The sequence below is a fragment of the Euphorbia lathyris genome, chromosome 10 (assembly GCF_963576675.1).
Source record: "Euphorbia lathyris chromosome 10, ddEupLath1.1, whole genome shotgun sequence".
Lineage (NCBI taxonomy): Eukaryota > Viridiplantae > Streptophyta > Magnoliopsida > Malpighiales > Euphorbiaceae > Euphorbia > Euphorbia lathyris.
Window position 1 is genome coordinate 51,306,474 of NC_088919.1, and position 21,896 is coordinate 51,328,369.

Genomic DNA, 21,896 nt, shown 5'->3' on the forward strand with positions numbered 1-21,896 from the left:
CTAAAAGATAGGGGTAAAAATACCCCTATCACTCTACACATAATTTTCATTGAGTTTTTCGACAGTCTGTCACTGGTGAAAAAGGAGAGATACACGGAAGTTTTGTTGCACCCTCAGCTACTGAATGTACCTTGAAAAAATGGTTGCAGTTTCACCCTTCACTTGAAGAAAAGTTTAAAAATGATTCAATTGTATCCGAAAACCCTCTTCTCTGAGTCCCCCACTAGTATAAATTAGGGGTGGCAACGGAGCGAGACAGGAATCGATGCATTGCCCTCAATATTTTTGAAGGTGGTTTTGGAAAATTTTAAAATAAAGTTCAAGAATTTTTTAACGCCTACACGGATGTCTACGAGTGACGGAGAATCCCCAAATGGTATGGGCGCCGAAGGATAAATTGGGGAAAAGGAAGCTACTGAAATTGCTCAATTTTCCATATTTGATGTGTTCTCTAATACCATGTCGAAAGAGAGAATTGCATATTATATGTTGATAATTTATCAAAAATATATTAGGGTAGTTTTATCAACACATTAAACCAATGTATTTAACCTGATAAATTACATCCATGGCCGCTGAATTTTATCCATTTTAACATTATTGCTCAATTTAAGAAGTTTTAGTTTAGGATGAAATATTCATGCCTAGATTCAAACTCGTGGAGATCTCTAAGACTAACTTAACTACAAGTAGCTGTATATTTACCAAACTTAAAATTTTCTTCTTGTTTACTGCTAAAAGAAAGCCAATGTACTGCATTGGGAAAATCTGTACAAGGTTGTATGCAATATTATACACAATAGGCGATCCGGCTATATCAAGTACAAGGTCGTATGCAATATTATATTGCAATATTATATACAATAGGCGTGATCGCCGGCTATATCATTCTCCGTCGTCGTTTTACATGATGGAACAAGCATGAGGATTGTCGTCGCTGAACATTTGTGCTGGATCCACTGGTGGATGGTTGTACACTGGTTCAATATTATTGTATATCGGAATCTGGTAACCTTGATTTACCGGGTTATATGCATAACCGTATTGTGGATGTTACGGGTAAATAATGTAGCTCTGAGCAAATATCCCGTCCATCCAATGAGTCGGAAAATATGCCGGATAATAGTCCATTTTATTTATTACCTCCGGCATAGCACCAACGTCACCACTAGCTGCCGTCGCGGTCGCAGTCGCTGGAGCAGGAGCAGGAGCAGGAGCTTCTTTGTTCTTCACCTTTGCTTCTTCTCCTCTTTCATCACCTTTCTTATCATCATTCTTTTTCTCTCCTGCTCCGGCTTCATCTTTCTTATCATCATTCTTTTTTTCTCCAGCTCCGGCTTCATCTTTCTTACCATGGCTCTTTTTCTCGCCGGCTTTGGAGCCAAAGCCTTCTTTATTGTCATCCTTCTTTTCCTCGCCTCCTCCATACACTTTCTAAGCATCATTCTTTTTCTCGCCTTCTCCGTCTACTTTCTCAGCATCGGTATTTTTCTCGCCTCCTCCTCCGTCGCTGCCGCCACTGACTTCTTTCTTTGCCTCGTCTGTCTTCGGCTGAACGACCTCAACAGACGTCCGGAACTTCTCCGACAGGCAAGGCACGAGATCCTTTCTGTCGTCGACTGCCACGCTCTCAACTCCTGTTAATCGGTAACGTCAGTTATAAGTTGAAAAAATATTTGTATAATCGCAGAGATTAAAATATTCTGAAAATTTATCTACCTTTGATTTTTCTGATGATCTTCTTCATTTTGGTAATGCAATCATCACAATGAGTTCTGATTTTCAAAACCACCATAATCTGCGTCGATTAATTAAATCCAAACGAGTTAATCACTGTAATAAAAAACGAATTTAAATTAATTATTTTATTCTTATACCTCTTCAGGTGGTGGTTTCTTCACCTCGGGTTTCTTCTCAGCGGCTTTCTCATCCGCTTTCTTCTCACCACCACCGTCGGCGTCTTTCTTCGGCTGCGGAGATACAATCTGTACTTCCTTCTTCATTTTCTTTTCCAGACTCGCTTTCACTTTCTCAGGGTCAACCTCCCCGGTCACCGTCAATTTGTTCGATTGACGATCCTTCTTCACCGACTCCACACCTTCAACAACAAATCACAAATTTCAATTGGCAATCCAAATTGATGATCCGCGAAGCCAAACCGGGCCGAATCATAAATACGGGCCTAACCTATACTTAGGCCCATGGTTCAAGATCAAATGGTCTCCTAATAAAGGAAGCGGGTAAAGCAGATAACCGCCCCGAAATCCTAACAGGGCATTAAACCTCCCACTCAAACAAACGAAACCACGTTGGTGGCCACGTAAGGGACGTGGCATAGAAAGAGTAACCGCCCTCGGCGGTTACCTAGAGATACTTATAAAAGAGACATGAAAGAAAATGGGGAGGTAAGTTCACATTTTTCCCCTCAATACTATTATCAATCTACTAGCCTTCCCCATAAAACTGACTTGATCGTCGGAGAGTTTTCCCGGAGATCCTGTCTCCGGTTTTGTTTTGCAGGTAACTACGACGAGGACCATCGAATTAAATCCGACAAGTTATCATTGGTGCGGTGAAGGTGGACCTTTTTTACCAACATCTCGGTAAAGGTACACAAAGAACATGTCAAAACCATCACGAACGACCGGAGTTACAACCAGATCAACTAGTATGAACTCAAGAGGTCCACGGACTGTGAATTCGCAGCCTGCGAGTACACAGCCTGTGGTACCCAGCTCGTCGAGTCCTTCGGGACAGTTGAGTCCATTATTGGAGGTCCAAGTGCAAACTGAGAGGGAGATGTCCAATAGCGATTCGTACAGATGGCAGGACAAGTCTTGGCTTCGAATATGAGCCAAGCGGCTGGAGATCGAATGATTAGTTTGTTAACTGCAATCGTTGATCACAATACCGTCGTAGCGGCTGCTCCTCAAGAACCCGTTGTCATCTCGATACAATCACCGACTATTCCTGCCATATCTGCGCTTCCGCAGCCATCTCGAGAGACAAATCGGATGGGTCAGAGTAGTCGCATGAACCCACACAGCCATCCAGGAAACTACTCGCACCAAGATCCTATTATGACGATCCATCCGACCTGGCAAACATCCCAGCCGATGTCAGGAATGCAAGGAATTCTTCCGCTACAACAAACGGAGCCCTTTGTCCACAGACATTCAGAGTTGATGACGTCTGGAATGAATATGTCTGGGCAGGAGCACACTTGGAACTTTGATCCTATAACTGGACAGCGGTTAGACCCACATCGAGAACAAATATCGACACAGTATGGCGGGTGGATGTCACCCAGAATTCACCAGCAGCGGATGGAAGAAGTTCGGCGGGAACCCAATACTGAATTGGAAGATCAACTGCGAAGCATGATGGAGCAAATGAGGTACACACCTAGGGCGAGAGCAGTGGTGCAGAGTGATTCGCCTTTTGCCCCATCGTTGCGGGAGTTTATTCCAGATCACAGAATAAAAGCGCCGGCGATACCTAAATACTATGGGGATCCAAATTCTGACCCTGAGGCACATGTCAGAAACTATAGGGAGTTGATGGATGTTGCAGGAGCAAGCGAAACCATAATTTGCCGATTGTTCTCGACCACTTTGGGCGGTGCAGCATCCGATTGGTTTCAGTCTCTACCTACTGAATCTATTCACAACTGGACTCAATACAGTCGTGATTTCTGTGCAAAGTTCGTGGGCTGTAAAGCAGCAGATGTGACGGATAGACAGCTGAAAGAGATCAAACAGAGAAATTACAATTCCCTAAGGGAATTTGTTGTAGCCTTCAATGATATTCTGGTGCGGCTACAGAACCCGGATATCGTAAGCATCCGCAACATAATGGCGGATGGAACCACAGATTGGAGCATGCGGGAGGAAATCATCCGCAACAAGCCACGCACAGTGGCCGAACTCATGAAGATAGCAAAGGAGTTCATGGAAGTGGATGATGTCAAGAGGGAACATAGAGCTCAAACCCGGCGAGAAAGAGATGCCACTAGATCCGCTTCGGACAATCGGCGCCATCAAAATCAAACCCAGTCCAAGGGTAATTTTGTTCAGAAGGGCGATCGCTCCTTCCAGGGAGGGGGATATCAAACGCCATTGAATACGACTCGCCATGAGGTGTTACTTTGGATTGAAAAGAACCCCTTGAAGAAGGATGTGCAGTTTCCTGAGACGAAAGGTCGAACTAGTTTGGGGCGATATCCTAACAAATATTGCAGGTTCCACAGATTGAACGGCCATGACACGAACGATTGCTATGAACTGAAGAAGGAGATTGAAAAGCTGATTGAGAGAGGCAAACTGAGTCAATTCGTTAGAAAAGAAACGATGGATGACAAGGTAACACTTCCGCGTGAGGTAGAAGTAAGACCAGAAAAGAAGCAAAAAAAAGGAGTGATTAACGTGATAGCAGGCGGGGTCTATGAGCCTCCAACAAAAAGGGCTCGTCGTGAACAGCGAAAAAGCAACACGAGTAGGGAGGATGCCCTCAATTACTCATTTGCGCGAATCACGGAGCCGTATGCAGATGCGTTGGTGATTACGGTGGCCATTGAAGGATGGGACATTAAGCGGGTCCTTATCGATACAGGCAGTTCTTGCAATGTTATTACTCGAACTGCATTCAACAAATTGGGAATTAACGACGAGCGAGTAGAACATACGTTCATGGATGTAACTGGTTTTGGAGGTCAATCATCTCAAACAAGTGGACAAGTGGTGTTGGAGACAGAAATGGGCGATAAAAATCTAAAATGGCGAGGTGATCTAGAGTTTGCAATTGTTGATCTCCCATTGGCTTATAATATAATCCTGGGGCGTCCGTTCCTATCAGAAACGGAGTCGCTCATTTCAATGAAGCATTTGACATTGCATTTGCCAACACACCAAGGGCGAGTCGTTGTTGAGGGAGATCAACTTATATCTCAACAAGCTTATACATTGTCACTTGAACCAAAGCCAGATGAAGAGGATAAAGTTGATGAGAAGTTGCCGGTTGAAGCGTTAGGAGAAACAGAACTATTCGCCATCTCAAATGACAAGAATGTACGGATAGCGGCAGGACTTCCAGAGGAAACGAGGAAAGCCATTACCGATGTGTTGATCCAGTGCGAGTCGGCATTCGCCGCTCCAAATGAAGTGCTGAAGGGGATAAGCCCAGAAATAGCGACACATCGTTTGAATGTGGACAAAAGTGCAACCCCAGTGCGACAGAAAAAGAGAGGACATGCTCTAGAGAGGTAGAAGGCGATTGAAAAAGCAGTGGCGGATTTGCTAAAATCAGATGCAATTCGAGAAGTCACCTATCCGGAGTGGCTAGCCAATGTGGTGCTAGTCAAAAAGCCAAATGGAACGTACAGAATGTGCGTAGACTTCAAAGATCTGAATAAAGCTTGTCCGAAGGATATGTATCCGCTACCTAACATTGATATATTGGTAGATGGGACTGTGGGATTTGAAGCTTTATCGTTCACCGATGTGAAATCCAGTTACCACCAGATAACAATGGAGAAGGCGGATGAGATCAAGATGTCATTCATAACTCATCAGGAAACTTATTGCTTCAAGGTGATGCCCTTTGGACTGAAAAATGCTGGAGCAACCTATCAACGGATGATGAACAAAATATTTTCAGACAAATCAGGCGAGAACTTCTCGATCTATGTAGATGACATGATCATTAAAAGCAAGAAGATGCAAGACCACCCGCAGGATATTAAAGAAATCCTGGAAGTGCTGATCAAATATGGCCTCAAATTGAACCCAGAGAAATGCACGTTTGGAGCAAGAGCAGGGAAGTTCCTGGGTTTCATTGTTAGTGGCAATGGAGTTGAGGCGAATCCTGAGAAGGTTAAAGCAGTGATGGAGATGAAGACACCGAGGAATATAAGAGAAGTACAGCGACTCAATGGGCGGTTGGTGGCATTAGGGCGGTTCATATCATGCTCGGCTAGAAGATGTCTACCTTTCTACAATGCCATCAAAAAATCTAAGTCCTTTGAATGGACACCAGATTGTCAAGAAGCATTCGAGGGGATAAAACGACTACTATGTTATCCGCCCTTAATGAGCAGGCCAGAGGATGGAGAAGATTTATTTCTTTATGTATCCGTCACCAGCACGGCGATATGCACCGTAATGGTACGTGAAGAAGAAGGGCAACAATATCCGGTGTACTACGTGAGTAAAGTCTTGAAGGACGCAGAACTTCGATATTCGAGGTTAGACAAAATGGCCCTCGCGGTGATAACCACGGCGGCTAGGTTAAAGCCATACTTTCAGGCGCATACTATCATTGTGAGAACTGGAATTCCAATGCGAAAGGTACTACAGAAACCTGACGCATCCGGCCGATTAATGGAGTGGTCAATTCGCTTGGGAGAGTTCGATATTCGCTACGAAGGAAGACCAGCTCTAAAAAGTCAAGTACTTGCCGATTTCGTGAATGAGTTCACATGGGATGAAGACGAATGTCCAAAGGCACAAAAAGAAGAGTGGAGTATGTTCACAGATGGGGTATTATCCACAGATGGAGCTGGACTAGGAGTCGCCATCAAGGGTCCGGATGTTATTCGCCTGTACTATGCGGCACGGTTAACATTCAAAACTACCAACAATGCCGCGGAGTATGAAGCAATGATATGCGGATTGAAGTTGCTTAATGAACTTATGCCAGAAAGAGTGGTAATCTACAGCGACTCTAAACTTATGATAAATCAGATCACAAAAAATTATCTGGTGAAACAGGAGGATCTGGTCAAGTACCATCAGGTTGTCGGCAGATTGATGCATGAGTTAACACATAAAGGAGTCGTCTGGGAGATGGTGCATGTTCCAAGAGGCCAGAACACAAAGGCTGATGAGTTGGCAAAGGCAGCAGCGAGTAGAGACCCATGGAGTCAAAAGGCATGTAATTTGGAAATAAGGTCGTCACCAGCATTCGAAGCCGATCAGATTATGGTCATCGAAGAGCTAGAAGACGATGAAGATTGGCGGATGCCCATCCGCCACTATCTAGAACATGGAAACTTGCCGGTTGATAAAAGTTTAGCTAGAAAGCTACTCGGGCAGTCAGCAAGATACTCAATTCGGGATGGAACTTTATACCGAAAATCATATACATGTCCATGGTTGAAATGTATTAGCCGCAATGAAGGAGACTACGTGCTGCGAGAACTCCATGAAGGAATTTGTGGCGCACATGAAGCATCCGCGGCGTTGGCAAGAAAAGTCAAGTTGATGGGTTATTATTGGCCAAAGGTGGTGGAGGATTCCCAGAAGATGGTAGCGGAATGTCACAGCTGTCAAATCCATGCAAATGAAAAGCACGTTCCCGGAGCCGAACAAGTCACTATAATGACGGCGTGGCCATTCGCGACATGGGGAATCGATATAGTGGGTCTGTTCCCAGAAACAACAAAGAAAAGGAAGTACTTGATAGTCGCAGTTGACCACTTCAGCAAATGGGTAGAAGCGGAGGCAGTAACCGCTCAAACACCTGAGCGAATGATCGAGTTCTTACGAGAGAACATTATCATGCGGTTTGGAATCCCACAAACGCTTATAACCGACAATGGCACCCAGTTCAACTGTGTCAAGTTCAAAGCATATTGCGAAAGCATGGGGATCAAGAATCATTTTTCTTCCGTAAATCATCCCCAGTCGAATGGTATGACAGAGGTTACCGACAGGGCCATGATTCAGGGAATCAAGAAGCGACTAGGTGATAAGAAAACAGGTTGGGCGGATGAGATACCTCATATGTTATGGGCATACAGAACCTCTGTAAAAGCAGCAACAGGCGAAACACCTTTCTCGCTGGTTTATGGAGCCGAAGCAGTCCTACCTGTTGAAATCAAGTCGCCTACAGATCGGGTAATTTATTACTGCGACACCCAAAATCCTATCAACATTAGAGATGCATTGGATTCTGTTGAAGAACGAAGGGAAAAAGCTTACATGCGAATGGCAGTATATCGCAATAGAATCAAGAAGTATCATGACAGAAGGGTGCGAAAGGTGATAATCAATGAGAGCGACTTGGTCTTGAAAAAAGCAGATAAAATACAGTCCAGAGAAGGCAAAGGAAAATTAGGCGTCAACTGGATCGGGCCTTACAGGGTATCCAAGAAGTTGGGACCATCAACTTTTGAAATAGAAGAAATGAGCGGCAAAAAGCTCCCGCGCACCTGGAATCTAGAGAATCTACGCCTATATAAACAGGCCGAGTAGTTCAGGGAAATGACGAGTACTCTTTTTCCTTGTATGAGTTTTTTCCCACTGGGTTTTCTGATAAAAGGTTTTAATGAGGCTTTGATCCCACACAGTTTAGGTACCCATGTAACAAGAAGTCTTTTTTCTTTATCAATAAAGAGGTTCATTGGTTACAATTATTCAGTATGCTACGGCTGAATGCAGGTCATTTTCAAACTGCTAATACAAACACATAAATGTGTTGCCTACAAAAGAAAGGCGGATGCATGATTACGCATCATTCGCAAAACCTCATGGTTAACCTTAAACACATAAATGTGTTGCCTACAAAAGAAAGGCGGATGCATGATTACGCATCATTCGCAAAACCTTATGGTTAACCTTATGATTATTTGAAAAATTATAAGGCATAAAATTAAGCGAATAAATGAGTACTCAAAAAATTGCAAAAAGGGTCTGGCCACCCTAATGAAAACAAAACTAACTACGAAAAATTACAAGTATGAAGTCGGCAAGAGGCAAGGGTCGCATACGAAAATAACCGGCATTAAAGCGAAGAAGAATAAAACAATAATTGCACATATATGTAAAGCGGCGGCAAAGTCGCTCGGTTGATATATATACTGGCAGTTTGTTACATACAACAGTTCGGATATAAATAAAATTATACTACAATTTCTTCTCCTTCGCCTCTATTGCCCCCTTCGCCTTCAGCGGCTCCTTCATCTTCTCCTGTGGGGTGATCTGCTTCAAGCGAATCCCCAACAGTCAAATCAGTAACCGCATCAGAGCGAGGTACCTCTTGTTCAACGTGAGAAACATCTTGTGGTACCCCTCCTTCTACGTTCTGATTTGGGATCTCATAGCTAATTGGAGAGTCATGAAAACTCTGCCAATCTAGGAGAAGTACCTCATCCATATCGGCATCCTCGGCCTCCAACTTGTCCCATTTTTCAGCTAAATCCTTTTCAGGAATGGGAACCTTGGGGCGATTAAGTACATGATCTGGATGTCCATGCTCATAAGCCGCATGAATCCGCTCTCCATACCAATAGATGCGAGCACCATCTTCAGCGGTGATCTCCTCGGCCCTCCTCTTTTGCATCTCCAAAGCTTCCTTGGACGAATTCAGATCATCAATAACCTTCTGAAGCTCATCGGACTTAGCCTGGAGGGATTTGAGAGCTTCCTCCTTCTCGCTGATGGCCTTCTGACAAGCACCTTCAAGGGCCTTTACTTTGCCTTGGACATCATCAAAAAGCGACTTCTGAGTCGCCAATTCAGTGCCAAGGCTTTCCAGCTCTCTAGCTCGTTCAGCATCCCTGCAGAGAGCACCCTCCGCGAAATTGATAATCTGCATATAGGACGATACGTGAATAAAAAGAGCGAATGGAGACATGCATTTGAGGGATGGAACATGAGTAGAAAGCAATATACCTCTATAGCACGCTTCTCAATCCCCTCCATGGCAGTCGGAAGCGGCACCTGTTTGTGCACACGAGAAGCGGAGGGAAGTCGCCCAAGGACATTGCATATGGAAGAAACAATGTCCCTACAGGAAAAGCTCACGGCTTTACCAAAGGTTCTGGTCCACCATCCGCTGATATCAGGAATCGGCTATGGATACACAAGGAGAAGGGTCAGGAGAACAGCGAAAACTGATAAGAGAAAATAAATAACGCAAGAAGAGCGAATAAATTATGATACCTCATGAAATGGGGTACCGCCCTTGGCTTTGGATGGAGTGGATGTAGATGTACCACCGACAGGCAAGGATACAGAGGTATTCTTCTTCCTAGGGCGAGAAGACTCCACATCCACATTACTCTTCCGCTTCCTATTTAAGGGAAGCTCCTCAGAAACAGAAGCAGGGCCCTGTGAAACGGAAGCAATTGTGGGGGAAGCCGCCTCAACAGAAGTCGCCCCCACAGGAGAATTCGCCCCTGCAACAGAAGTTGTTCCCGCCATCCGCTTCTTCCTTCTCGCCAGGGCTTTCGCTTCCCGATCTGCAGCGAGTTGAGATAAAGGATCACCCCTGCAAAGGGTTAAAAGAAATCATCAACTTGGAAATAAGTTAATAGTACCTTGTACAAAAACGTGATAAGGGATATAGACAACGCGATCTCCCTCGCGGTAGGCAATCGCTACTCGGCTTCTTAGCATATGGAATGCCTGATCATATGTCCATACAAAAGGAGGAGTACTCTTCAAGAACTTTATAATAGCGGATTCTTCCTTGCTGGGGTAACCAAAGTTCAAACTCTTTACATTGGGTCGGCCCCAGCAGCGAAGAAAGTTTGGATTCCCTTCATGGAACTTAATGAAGAAATAGGACTTATCCCACTCACGGATTTTGTTCGACTTCTCATCAAAGCCGTAGTAACCGCTCTGTCGGATGAAAGTAAAGTACTCCCCCGAACTCTTGAAATGATGAAGCTTAGAGAAAATCTTGAGCGAGAGGGGAACCTCCAGACAATCCGCCAGAAACTTATCTAGGGTTAAGTCGGCCCATCCATTGGGATGCAGTTGTCCAGGTGCGATTCCATAACCACCAAGGATGGAAGCAATCTCATCCGCCAGCGGATATGTGAAACCGCAGATAATCTGGGCGACAAAAATGGTAAAGTACCCCTTTGGGTAGTCGCCAGGCCCTCTATTTTCCCCGGGATTGCTTGTCTCGAGGCCTTGAAGCCAAGGATACTGCTCCCGTAAGTCGTCAATCGTCTCGCGGCAAACTAAGCTTCCGGACCTATCCTTTTTCGGTAATAAACGGGGAGTTGGGACAAGTGGTGGAATCAACTTCTAGGGGTCGAAACCTAGGGCCTCATCAGTTGTATTCGCCAAATGGAGAAAATCGGCGGGATGAGAGTCCGACCTAGGAGAGCTAGTTGAAACTTCATCAACCATCTCCTCGACCTCGTGAGACACCTCGCGATCGTAATTTTCATCGAAAAGTGCGAAATCAAGTTCAGGGTTCGACATATCAGGGAGGGGAACGAACAGAAATAAGAAATAGTTGAACGAGATGCAAGTTATAGAAGGGGAAAACTTACATGTGAGAAAGAATACAGAGAAGAACGAACGCAAAGATGTTGACGCCGGAGAGGAAATGACGGAGAACGAAGGAACCACTTTCGAATTTTGAATATCCAGACAAAGACGAAGAGTTGCCTATAACATATGAAAAGACCCTAAAGGGCTCTTGCCAAACTAAGGGGGAGGCATGTGATGATCCGTGAAGCCAAACCGGGCCGAATCACAAACACGGGCCCAACCTATACTTAGGCCCATGGTTCAAGATCAAATGGGCTCCTAATAAAGGAAGCGGGTAAAGCGAATAACCGCCCCGAAATCCTAACAGGGCATTAAACCTCCCACTCAAACAAACGAAACCACGTTGGTGGCCACGTAAGGGACGTGGCATAGAAAGAGTAACCGCCCTCGGCGGTTACCTAGAGATACTTATAAAAGAGACATGAAAGCAAATGGGGAGGTAAGTTCACATTTTTTCCCTCAATACTATTATCAATCTACTAGCCTTCCACATAAAACTGACTTGATCGTCGGAGAGTTTTCTCGGAGATCCTGTCTCCGGTTTTGTTTTGCAGGTAACTACGACGAGGACCATCGAATTAAATCCGACAAGTTATCACAAATCAATCAAACCAAATCAATCAATCCTATTCAATTCTCACCTTCTAAATGCTTCATGACTCTTCTAATTTTCTTACCACAGCCTTCACAATGCATGTCGACTTTGTAAACAGAAACAAGCTTCGGTTCATCCTTCTTTTCGCCGCCGTCGGCAGTGGCGGCAGCCGCTTTATCTCCTTCACCTTCTGTCTGCTCATAAGAAAAACAAAATTAGATTAGAGAGAAACTCTTAATGAATATTCGAATCAGTAAAGTGTGATTCAAAGCCAAACCCATGGATTAAAGATATACGGTGTTAAAAATATTGGTAGAGTAATTTTAATTTTAATTTCAATTACACTTAGTTCAGCCAAACTTTTAATTTTTCCAAATTTATCCACCTAAAAAAATAATGTTTTAATCAATTTTAATTTTTCAATTTTTTTTTATTTGAAGTTTTTTTAATGAGGGAGAAAGTTAATGTTTAGAGAAACAAAACTTCAAAAATGATAATTTTGAAAAATAAAAAATATGATTATTTAATTTTTTAAAATTTTTATTTTGAGATCGATATTGGTCAATTTGAAAAAATAAAAATTTTACCAACTACATATACCGATCTAAAAAAATATGAAATCACGTAACATTTATTTGAAATTAACTCAGACAACTCACTTGATGTGGTTGAGTAACAAACTCCATCGCTATATCTATGTCGCCGGAACACTTTCGAAAAGCTAGTTTGCTCTTTGCATACATAGCTTTAATCATTAGATAATCTTGGAGGTCCTCCATCACTATGGCCGCACTTTTAAAATGTTTCCACATTTAGGTTGATCTTCGTTCGGTGTTTGTCAAGCACTTCAAATGGGTGAGATCGATGGCCTAAAGATTTAATATAAAATGGTTTGTAATGACTGAAAATTCAACTAATTGAACAAAATTAACTTTCAAATAAGGGATGTTTGATTACCTACTTTTCTCTTTAGGTTTGCTTTTTTACTTTAAAAGAGAGACTTTTATGGGTTGGGTTAGAATCCTTTGTTTGTCTTTTATAGCTGAAAAATCAATCTTTTTAATCGTAACAGTCAATTCCATTGAATTTTCAGTTTCAAATTTATTTACCTTATAATCGATTAAATTTAATTTCATTGAATTTTCAAAATTGATTAAATATAGTCAAATATTGATGACACGTGGAGAAATTCTGATTAACTTCCGTCCCTGTGGGGGCGTCGTTGGGTTCGACGGGGGAAAGCTCCGATGCCAAAGTCAGTAAGGAAGAACAAGAGGGCAAACTGAATTGACAAAGGGTAAGAATGAATGTGTACCTTGATAGCCTGAGACGTAGGCTATATATAGCTAGAAAGTTGTAACTTCCAGTAACTAGAAAGTCTCCATTAATGTTCCATTAATGGCGATTACAAGTTACCTTTAAGCCGGCGGTTAGCTAATTGATAGCTCATTAATGGTCGTTATGGTCGGGTCGGTCCAACCGTTCTAATGGAGGATGAGTGTTCAAGGAGATTCGCCTCATAGGTTCGTTGGCGGGTCTCCTTTAATGGGACCTTGGTGATCCGCCAGTCGGATCTCTTTGGAGGATCAATACGCGGCGTTCTTTAGGTGAATATCCCTTTTGGTCCTCGGGATAATATCTCAATGTTATCAGAAGCCCCCCCAAAGTTCCCTTAAAGTCCTTTAGGGCTTTTGAGCTTCTGCGCGCCGTCACGACTACCTGCATTAATGAGCACTCTGTTCGATGCCAATCGCAGAGTGACACGTGTAACGAGCGCACTGTCCAAGGAAAGAGAATATGCCTTCTTCTTCCTTCTCTTTCTCTCTCTTCCCCATTTCGTCTTCATTTACTTTTTCGTTGCTCGAAGCTTTTTCTGGGAGTTTCAGAGTTCCTTCAAAGCTTTCGCTTACATGTAAGTTCATCTTTTCCCATTCTATTTTTTCTGAATGTTTAGGAGTTCTTCTTCCTCTTCTGAATCTACGTCCGAGCTATTTGATTTAACCTCATCTTCCGAACCCATTTTTAGCTGGACTTCTTCTTTCGTAGAGAATTCCTCTTCTTCTGAGGATTCTGTTAGTTGTAATTTAGCTGAGTTGCGTGACTCGGCGTGTAATAAACGTCGAACTCGTTCCGGCGAGGTTCAAAACCCTCCCGTCGTCATTACCCGCTGTATTCCGGCCACCGGTTTTAGGTCATACTTAGGGATGGAGGCTTCTTCGTCAGTTCCTCCTAGGAAAAAGAGACCTCGTGCCGAGTCCACCTCATCTCGTATGAGCTCTGCGGATCTAGCGAGCCTGGCGAATCGCTTTCCGTGGATTAAAAATTATGAAACTCAACTGGCGGATGCCCATCAGTGACCAGCCTGTCCGCCACGCAGATATCTATCCGTGTATTGTAGTCATGTAGAGAGGGGATTTCGTCTACCTCTCCCAAAGATGATGGCAGATATCCTTGCTTATTTTGATATCACCGCCTGTCAGTTGCACCCTAATGGCTGGTTAGATCTGGCTCTAGATTGCTACTTAGCTTCAAATCTAGGTATAGTGTGTACACCTCGCGTCTTCCGAACCTTTCATAAACCCTCTCAACGAAAGTCTGAGTCGTTTCTTACCTTTGCCAAATTTGGAGTTTATTCGCCATTTAGTGGCAAGATGTCGAATGTCCATTCCTAGGACGAGAGGTTCTTTTATGTGAAGATCAAGGAGAATGAGCCGTTAGGCTTTCCATCATATTGGAATGCCAGACCTCTACACATGGCGGGTGACATGCGAATAATGACGGATAGCGATGAGGCTGTGGCGGATCTCATGAAGAGCGTTAAGGCGAATGCTTGGACATACGCCGATGCTTTAGACTTTATGATGAACGACATTCCCTTGATCCGCCGGGATGGAGACAAGTTCACTTACTCCAAGATTGCTCAATTTGATCAAGGTAACTTTAATTTTCTTTAAACCTTGATTATTTGATTGTTCTTCTTGGACAGGGGTGTATCTAAGGCCAATCACGCTCTTGTAGAGATGCGTAAGAAGATGAAGGAGGAGGCCCATAGGAAGACGCAGGCGATGGAGCCTCAAAAGAATGTAGGAAAACGTGTTGCGGATCCAGCAATTGATCCGACACAGAAGAAGAAGAGATACACTGCTCCGGCCGGGAAAAAGTTGATGGCCGATGCATTGAGATCCGCCATACCTTCGTCGAACAAGGAACAGGTAAATTGCACTACTTGTTTTTCCTTTCTACATTTTAATTTTAGGTTTTGACCTGGTGATTATGGTGTAGATGGCGAGACCTGATTTGGGCGGTTATTGGGCCGCTAAATATGGAGATGAGGGATCCCTGGAGAATGAGTCGGTAATCAACGATCTGGATGAAGCTCTTGGGCAATTAGGCAGGGTTCGAGAGAGTCAAACTCTAATCTCAGGAGCTGCCAACATCCAATTTGGGAAAAAGGAGCTTTTGTCCGTAAGTGCTTTCTTAACCATACGTTTGATTTTTAGGCAATTTCTTTTGGGGATAAATATCGACTAAGCTTTTGTTTGCTTTCGTAGGCGTATACTCGCTTACGAGTTGTAGAGGCTGAGCTTCTTCAAGGGGTGGCGGATAAGGCCACCATAGAAAGGTTGGAAAAAGAAGCTGTGGAGGTGAAGGTGAATGCCGAATCAGCTCTTGCTCTTAAAGATGCTGAATCCGCCCGTAAGGATGCTGAGATTCGATAGTTGAGGGAGAAGATTGAAGCGGATGCTAAGGAGCATGAAGAAGCCTTAGTGGATGCCGAATTTATGGCTGGAGAGCAAGCCTTCTTCTATGGTGAATGGCTTATGGCGTACTTCCAATTGGAATATCCTGAGATCGATTTTACGGATCCGGAATTCGCTGTTCCCGATCCGAATGTAGTTGTTAAATATTGCGAAACTCCAAATGTCAAGGACTACATTCGGGATCGCGTTCGGGAATGGATGAAGGGACCTGTTGAAGAAAGAAAACGTGCCACCAACGTCCAGCTAGTGAATCTCGAGGAAGTTCCTCCGAAATCTGGTGAGGAGCTGATAACCGATGGCACCTTTCTTCCTGGGGAAACACCTTCCGTGGAAAAGGAAGTCTCCTTGGCGGGCGTATCCGAGGCTGTCGAGAAGGAAGCTTCTCAAGCAGGTGCTTCTGGTGAGAAGAATGTTAAGGAGGATGCTCCTGTGGTTACTTGATGTTTTATTTTGTTTGTAAAACTTTTTTAAGTACAATTTGTTTAATCTTTATGGTAGCTATTTATTTTACCTTTACGTTTGCGTAAGTAGATATATAAGCGTCTAGGATTTATTTTGGAGTAGGTGGCCAGCCGTACTCTATTGTGCGAACCTTTGTGAAGGTTTGAAGCTGTTTTATTCCCTTAGAGGAAGTAAAGCTGCCTTCAGGGATCATCTTGCGACCTATCTTTGAGGTGAAGTGATTCACCTAGAGGACTTTGTGGACCCTTCTTCGGGAAGGGAGTAAGAGAGTGTAAAGACCTTGCGTCCAAGGATCGTTTTAACTCTATCTCGAATGGGGATCCTCTAGAGATGGATCCGCCCATGAGATTTGTTCTCCTATCTTTGAGGAGAAAAAGTAGCTATGAGATAGCAGTACTTTTTTTTTAATGTGGAGAGCGTTGGATGCCCCCCTTCTTTTTAAGACTGGAATATTGATATTGCTGCAATAAAAACTTTAAAAAGAACATAGATAATAGAACAATTGATGTTTATTGATAGGAGAAATGCTTTATTACAGCAAGCAGGTCTTACATGTGAGCCTCGTTAAAACCTTTAATAAGAAAAACCACATGGAAAAAAAGCTTACTAAAGGAAAAAGAGTACTCAAGACCGTATGTACACTTTATTTTCTGACAAAATATTTGCGGAGATTTTGGATGTTCCACGTGCGTGGCAATGTGTTCCCCTCCATGTCTTGAATCTTAAATGTGGCGAACCCAATCTTGTCCACTATTTGGTATGGACCCGTCCAGGTGAGCCCTAGCTTGCCCTTCCCTTCTCGAGACTGGATTTTGACGGCTTTGCGGAGCACGAGATCTCCCAAATTCAATTCTACAAGTTTGGCGTTTTTGTCATGATAAGCGGCGATCCGCTACTTGTATGCCGCCATACGTACATAAGCCTTGTCTCTTCGATCTTCCACTTGATCAAGACTTTCTTTTAATCTGCGGCTGTTGTCTTCCTCGCAATAGAATGCAACTCTATCACTTGGGACCAGTATTTCAACTGGGATTACAGCTTCTACACCATGAGAGAGGGCGAATGGTGTTTCTCCTGTGGCCGTTCTAGGAGTGGTGCGATACGCCCATAAGACGCTCGTCAACTGATCCGCCCACTTCTTATCATGCTCCCCCAATCTCTTCTTTATTCCTTTTACGATCGTCCGATTCGTAACTTCAGTCATACCGTTGGATTGAGGATAATAAACGGAGGCGAATCTGTTCAAAATGCCCAATTTTTCACAAAAAGTTTTGAACTCGCCGCAGTTGAACTGCGTTCCATTATCAGTGATGATTGTGTGAGGTATGCCATATCTTCCCACGATATTGACTTTAACAAATTCCACCATTCGTTCAGCAGTGATGGAGGAGACAGCTTCGGCTTCTACCCACTTGGTGAAGTGATCTACTGCCACTACCACATACCTTCTTTGTCTACAAGTAGGAGGAAATGGTCCAACGATGTCAATTCCCCAGAGGGCAAAGGGTCGCCCTTCAATGATGGGCCTCTAGAGATGTTTGGTAGTGTGTGATTCATTCGCATGAATCTGACAACTATGGCAAGATTCCACCAATTTTTGTGCATCAAGCTCGGCAGTGGGCCAATAAAATCCTGCTAACCTGGATTTCTTTAAGATGGAGGCGGATGCCTCATGGGCCCCACATGATCCCTCGTGCAGCTCTTTGAGGACTTGTTGTCCCTCTTCTGGTAGAATACATTTTAACTAAGGATGGCTAAAAGACTTTCTGTAGAGGCAATCGTTGATTATGAAGAAATAGGCCGCTTTCCTGACGATCCGCCGAGCCTCCTCCTTATCGATGGGTAGAGCTCCATCTGACAAATACTGGCGAATGACTGTCCGCCAATCATCCTCTACTGTTGTGAGTAGGGATACTTCTTCGGAGGCGAAGGCCGAAGCAGCTTTAACCTCAAATGGACATTGCGGATCTGTCCAGTTCTCTTCGCTGGAAGCCATTTTTGCTAGGTGATCTGCTTCGGTGTTTGATCCTCGGGGCACATGGATCAATTCCCATTTAGTTTCTTTAGCTTCGAGGTGATCCAGTAATTTTTTAACCTCGGCCACGTATTTGGCCAAAACATCATCCTTTACTTCGTAATTTTTGATCACTTGATTGACCATCAACTTGGAGTCACTATAGATCACGATTCGCTCGGGAGTGATTTCTTTTAGCAGACGCAACCCTAATATTAGAGCCTCATATTCTGCGGCATTGTTGGTTGCATGGAAATCCAACTTTGCTGCGTACCGTAGTTTTATGTATTGGGGGCCATTGATCACGATACCTATACCAGCTCCATCTGCTGAGGAAGCTCCATCCGTGTACATCGTCCACTCCTCTACTGGAGATTTAAGGAGATTCACCCCTTCTTCGGTGAATTCATTCACAAAGTCTTCCAAGACCTGACTCTTCAAGGCGGACCTGCTCTCATATCGCACATCAAACTCTCCCAGGCGAATTGCCCATTCCATCAATCTCCCCGAAGTGTCCGGCTTTTGCAATACTTTTCTCATAGGTATATTCGTGCGAACTATGACAGTGTGGGCCTGGAAGTATGGCCTAAGACGGATTGCCGTGGTGACAACGGCCAGAGCCATTTTATCAAGTTTAGAATATCTGGTTTCAGCATCCTTCAGTACTTTGCTCACGTAATAGATTGGATACTGCTGGCCATCTTCTTCTCTTATCATGACTGTGCATACAGCTTTATCTGTGACCGAGACATACATGTAGAGATTCTCACCTTTTAGGGGTCTGCTCATCATGGGCGGTTCTGAGAGAAACCGTTTAATTCCTTCGAAAGCCTTTTCACAATCCTCATTCCACTCGAATGCCTTTTGCTTCTTGATGACTTCATAAAAGGGCTGACACCTACGAGCTGAACAGAAGATAAACCTGCCCAAGGCCACGATCCGCCCGTTAAGGCGTTGCACTTCCCTGATGTTCCGCGGTGCTTGCATTTCCAGAACAACCTTAACCTTGTCAGGATTCGGGCTCACTCATTTCTCGCTAATCATGAATCCTAAGAACTTTCCATATGTCGCACCAAAGGTACATTTTTTCGGATTCAGCTTAATATTATGGCGTCGAAGTACGACCAATACCTCCCTTACATCATCTGCATGTTTTTCCACAGTGGTGCTTTTGATGATCATATCATCCACATAGACAGAATAGTTATCACCTTTGCTTTCCGCGAATATTTTGTTCATCATCCGTTGATAGGTGGCACCTGCGTTCTTAAGCCCAAAGGGCATGACCTTGAAGCAATAAGTGTCTTGGTGAGTCACGAACGAGGTCTTGATTCTATCTGAAGGCTCCATGGGGATTTGATGGTAACTCGACTTTACGTCTGTAAAGGAGTACATAGCATGTCCGGCGGTTCCATCTACGAGTATGTTAATATAGGGCAAAGGATAGTTGTCTTTGGGACAAGCCTTGTTGAGATCCGTAAAGTCAATACACATGCGGTAGGATCCGCCTGCCTTTTTCACTAGAACAACATTCGCCAACCATTGTGTATAAAGTACCTCTTCAATGGCGTCCGCCCGTTGGAGCTTGGTGATATCTTCCTCTATCACCTTCTGCCTTTCAAGGCCATGGTTTCTCCGTTTCTGAGCTACGGGCACTGCATCTTTGTCAATGTTAAGTTTGTGAGTGATCACGTCTGGACGGATCCCTGGGAGGATCTCATCTTTCCATGCAAAGACGTCTTCCGCTTCATGGAGAACCTTGGTGATTGCTTCTTTAACTTCACCTTTGAGCCCTTTAGCCATTCGCACCTGCTTCTCATCCGCCATGAGGTACATTTCTATCTCGCCCAAGGCCATTGTGACGAGCTCCTCTTCATCTTCGTCTTTAGATTGGGGGCGAATCATTAGTGATGCGGAATACATCTCCTGAGCCACCTTTTGGCTCCCTCTGATCATTACACCTCCCTTGGCCGTGGGGATGTAAAGAGTTAAGTGGCGTATAGAGATAAGGGCTGCTGCTTCGAAGATAAAGGGCCGTCCGAGGATAATATTGTAGGCCAACTGACCATCCAAAATAGAAAATTCCAGATCGCCTTTCCAGACTTGATCCTCATCTGCTAACTCACAATCCAATGTTACCTGGCCTTTTGTCTGGACGGTATATCCTGTCACTCCCAGGATATCCACTACGGTTGGTTCCACTTGGATTGGATCAACCATGAGTTTAGCGAAAGCTCCTCTTGTGATGACATTACACGAGCTCCTAGTATCGATCATCACTCTTTTCATCTCCCAGCCTTCCACCATCATAGTAATGACCAAAGCATCTGCATGAGGAGAGATCTCTGGACCTACGTCTGCAAAGGAGCGATTCAACGATGCCTTGTCAAGAGCAGTGGTCTTTGTCTTTTTCAGTACTGGTTGATACCCAGGTCCGCCTGCTATGACATTGATGGTCCCCTTTCCTTTCTTCTTTGGGTCATCTCTGGGTCTATCACCATCTCCCTTCTTTCCATCATTTTGGATGAACCGATCCAATTTGCCCCTCTCAATGAGACGCTCTATTTCCCGAGCTAACTCCCAGTATGCATCTGTGTCGTGACCATTTTTCCTGTGATATTTACAATAATTTTTAGGATTTTTACCAGTATTGGTGTACTCCCCCCTTTTGGTTCGGGGTATGAAATGCTCCATTTGTGTTGACTGTTCTCGATCCACATAAGCACTTCACTTTTAGAAGCATTGAGAGGTGTGAAGGAAGTGACAAATGCCGATTTGTTCTTAGAACCCCTTCGCCGGCTTCTAGAGGAGGAATTCTGGTGCTTGTCCTTTTCTCTATCCCGATGGCGAGATTCACTTTTGTCTCTTCTAGGCGGAGATGATGATTCACGGCGAATGTCATCTACCTCCATAAAGTCTTTGCAGCGCTCCATCAATTCTGCCATGCTGCTGGGCTTCTTTCAAATTAGATCCTCCTGTAAACTCTTACAAGTGGTGTTTTTTACCAGAGATTCCACTGCCATGGAGATATCCACATCAACAATTCGTATACACAATTTGTTGAAAGAGTTTACATACTCTTGAAGGGATTCGTTTGCCTTCTACTTTAATTCAAAAAGCTTCATTGACTTGACCACTGGAGGGATACAGCCGGCGAATTTAGCACAAAATTCTCTGCTTAGTTGGTCCCAACTGTCTATCGAGCCAGGAGGTAGAGATTGGAACCAGCCATAAGCGGGACCTCCTAACGTGGTGACAAACATTTTGCATAGCACTGGTTTAGTTGCACGGTTGAGGTGAAGCAGTATTCGGTACTTTCTGATGTGGGCTTCTGTGTTGTCAACACCTGTGTATATAGGGAGATTAGGTATTTTAAAATGCCGATCCGTTTCCTCTGCCTCGATCCAAGCCGTGAAGGGAGAATCTCTATTGGCGAATGGGTTATGCCTGGCATTCTCCTCATTCATGCGGAGCACCGCAGCTCGAACTCTGTCGTCAAAATTCTCTGGACCCGCTCTTGGGCGGCCCCTCCGTGGAGATCTTCTTGGAGAAGATGAAGAGCTGGATCCTGAAGATGGATCCGAGGGTGATCGTCCGCCCCTGCTTCCACGTCCGCCTCCATTTCCACGTCCACCTCCTCCTCCACCTCCACCTCCTCCACCCTGTCCGCCCGGGGGAGCTTGACCGCTACCCCCTCCAGAGCCTCCTGAAGGAATGTGCCCATCACTCCCTTGGTGTGGTGGTGGCAGTGGCCCATTTGGACGTGGTGTCTCCAC

General features: G+C 44.3%; 1 pseudogene; it reads right to left on the minus strand.

The window, feature by feature from the left end:
* Positions 1–903: 903 nt before the first annotated feature.
* On the minus strand, positions 904–12,662 carry LOC136208134 (heavy metal-associated isoprenylated plant protein 5-like; annotated as a pseudogene).
* Between the last annotated feature and the right edge of the window lie 9,234 nt (positions 12,663–21,896).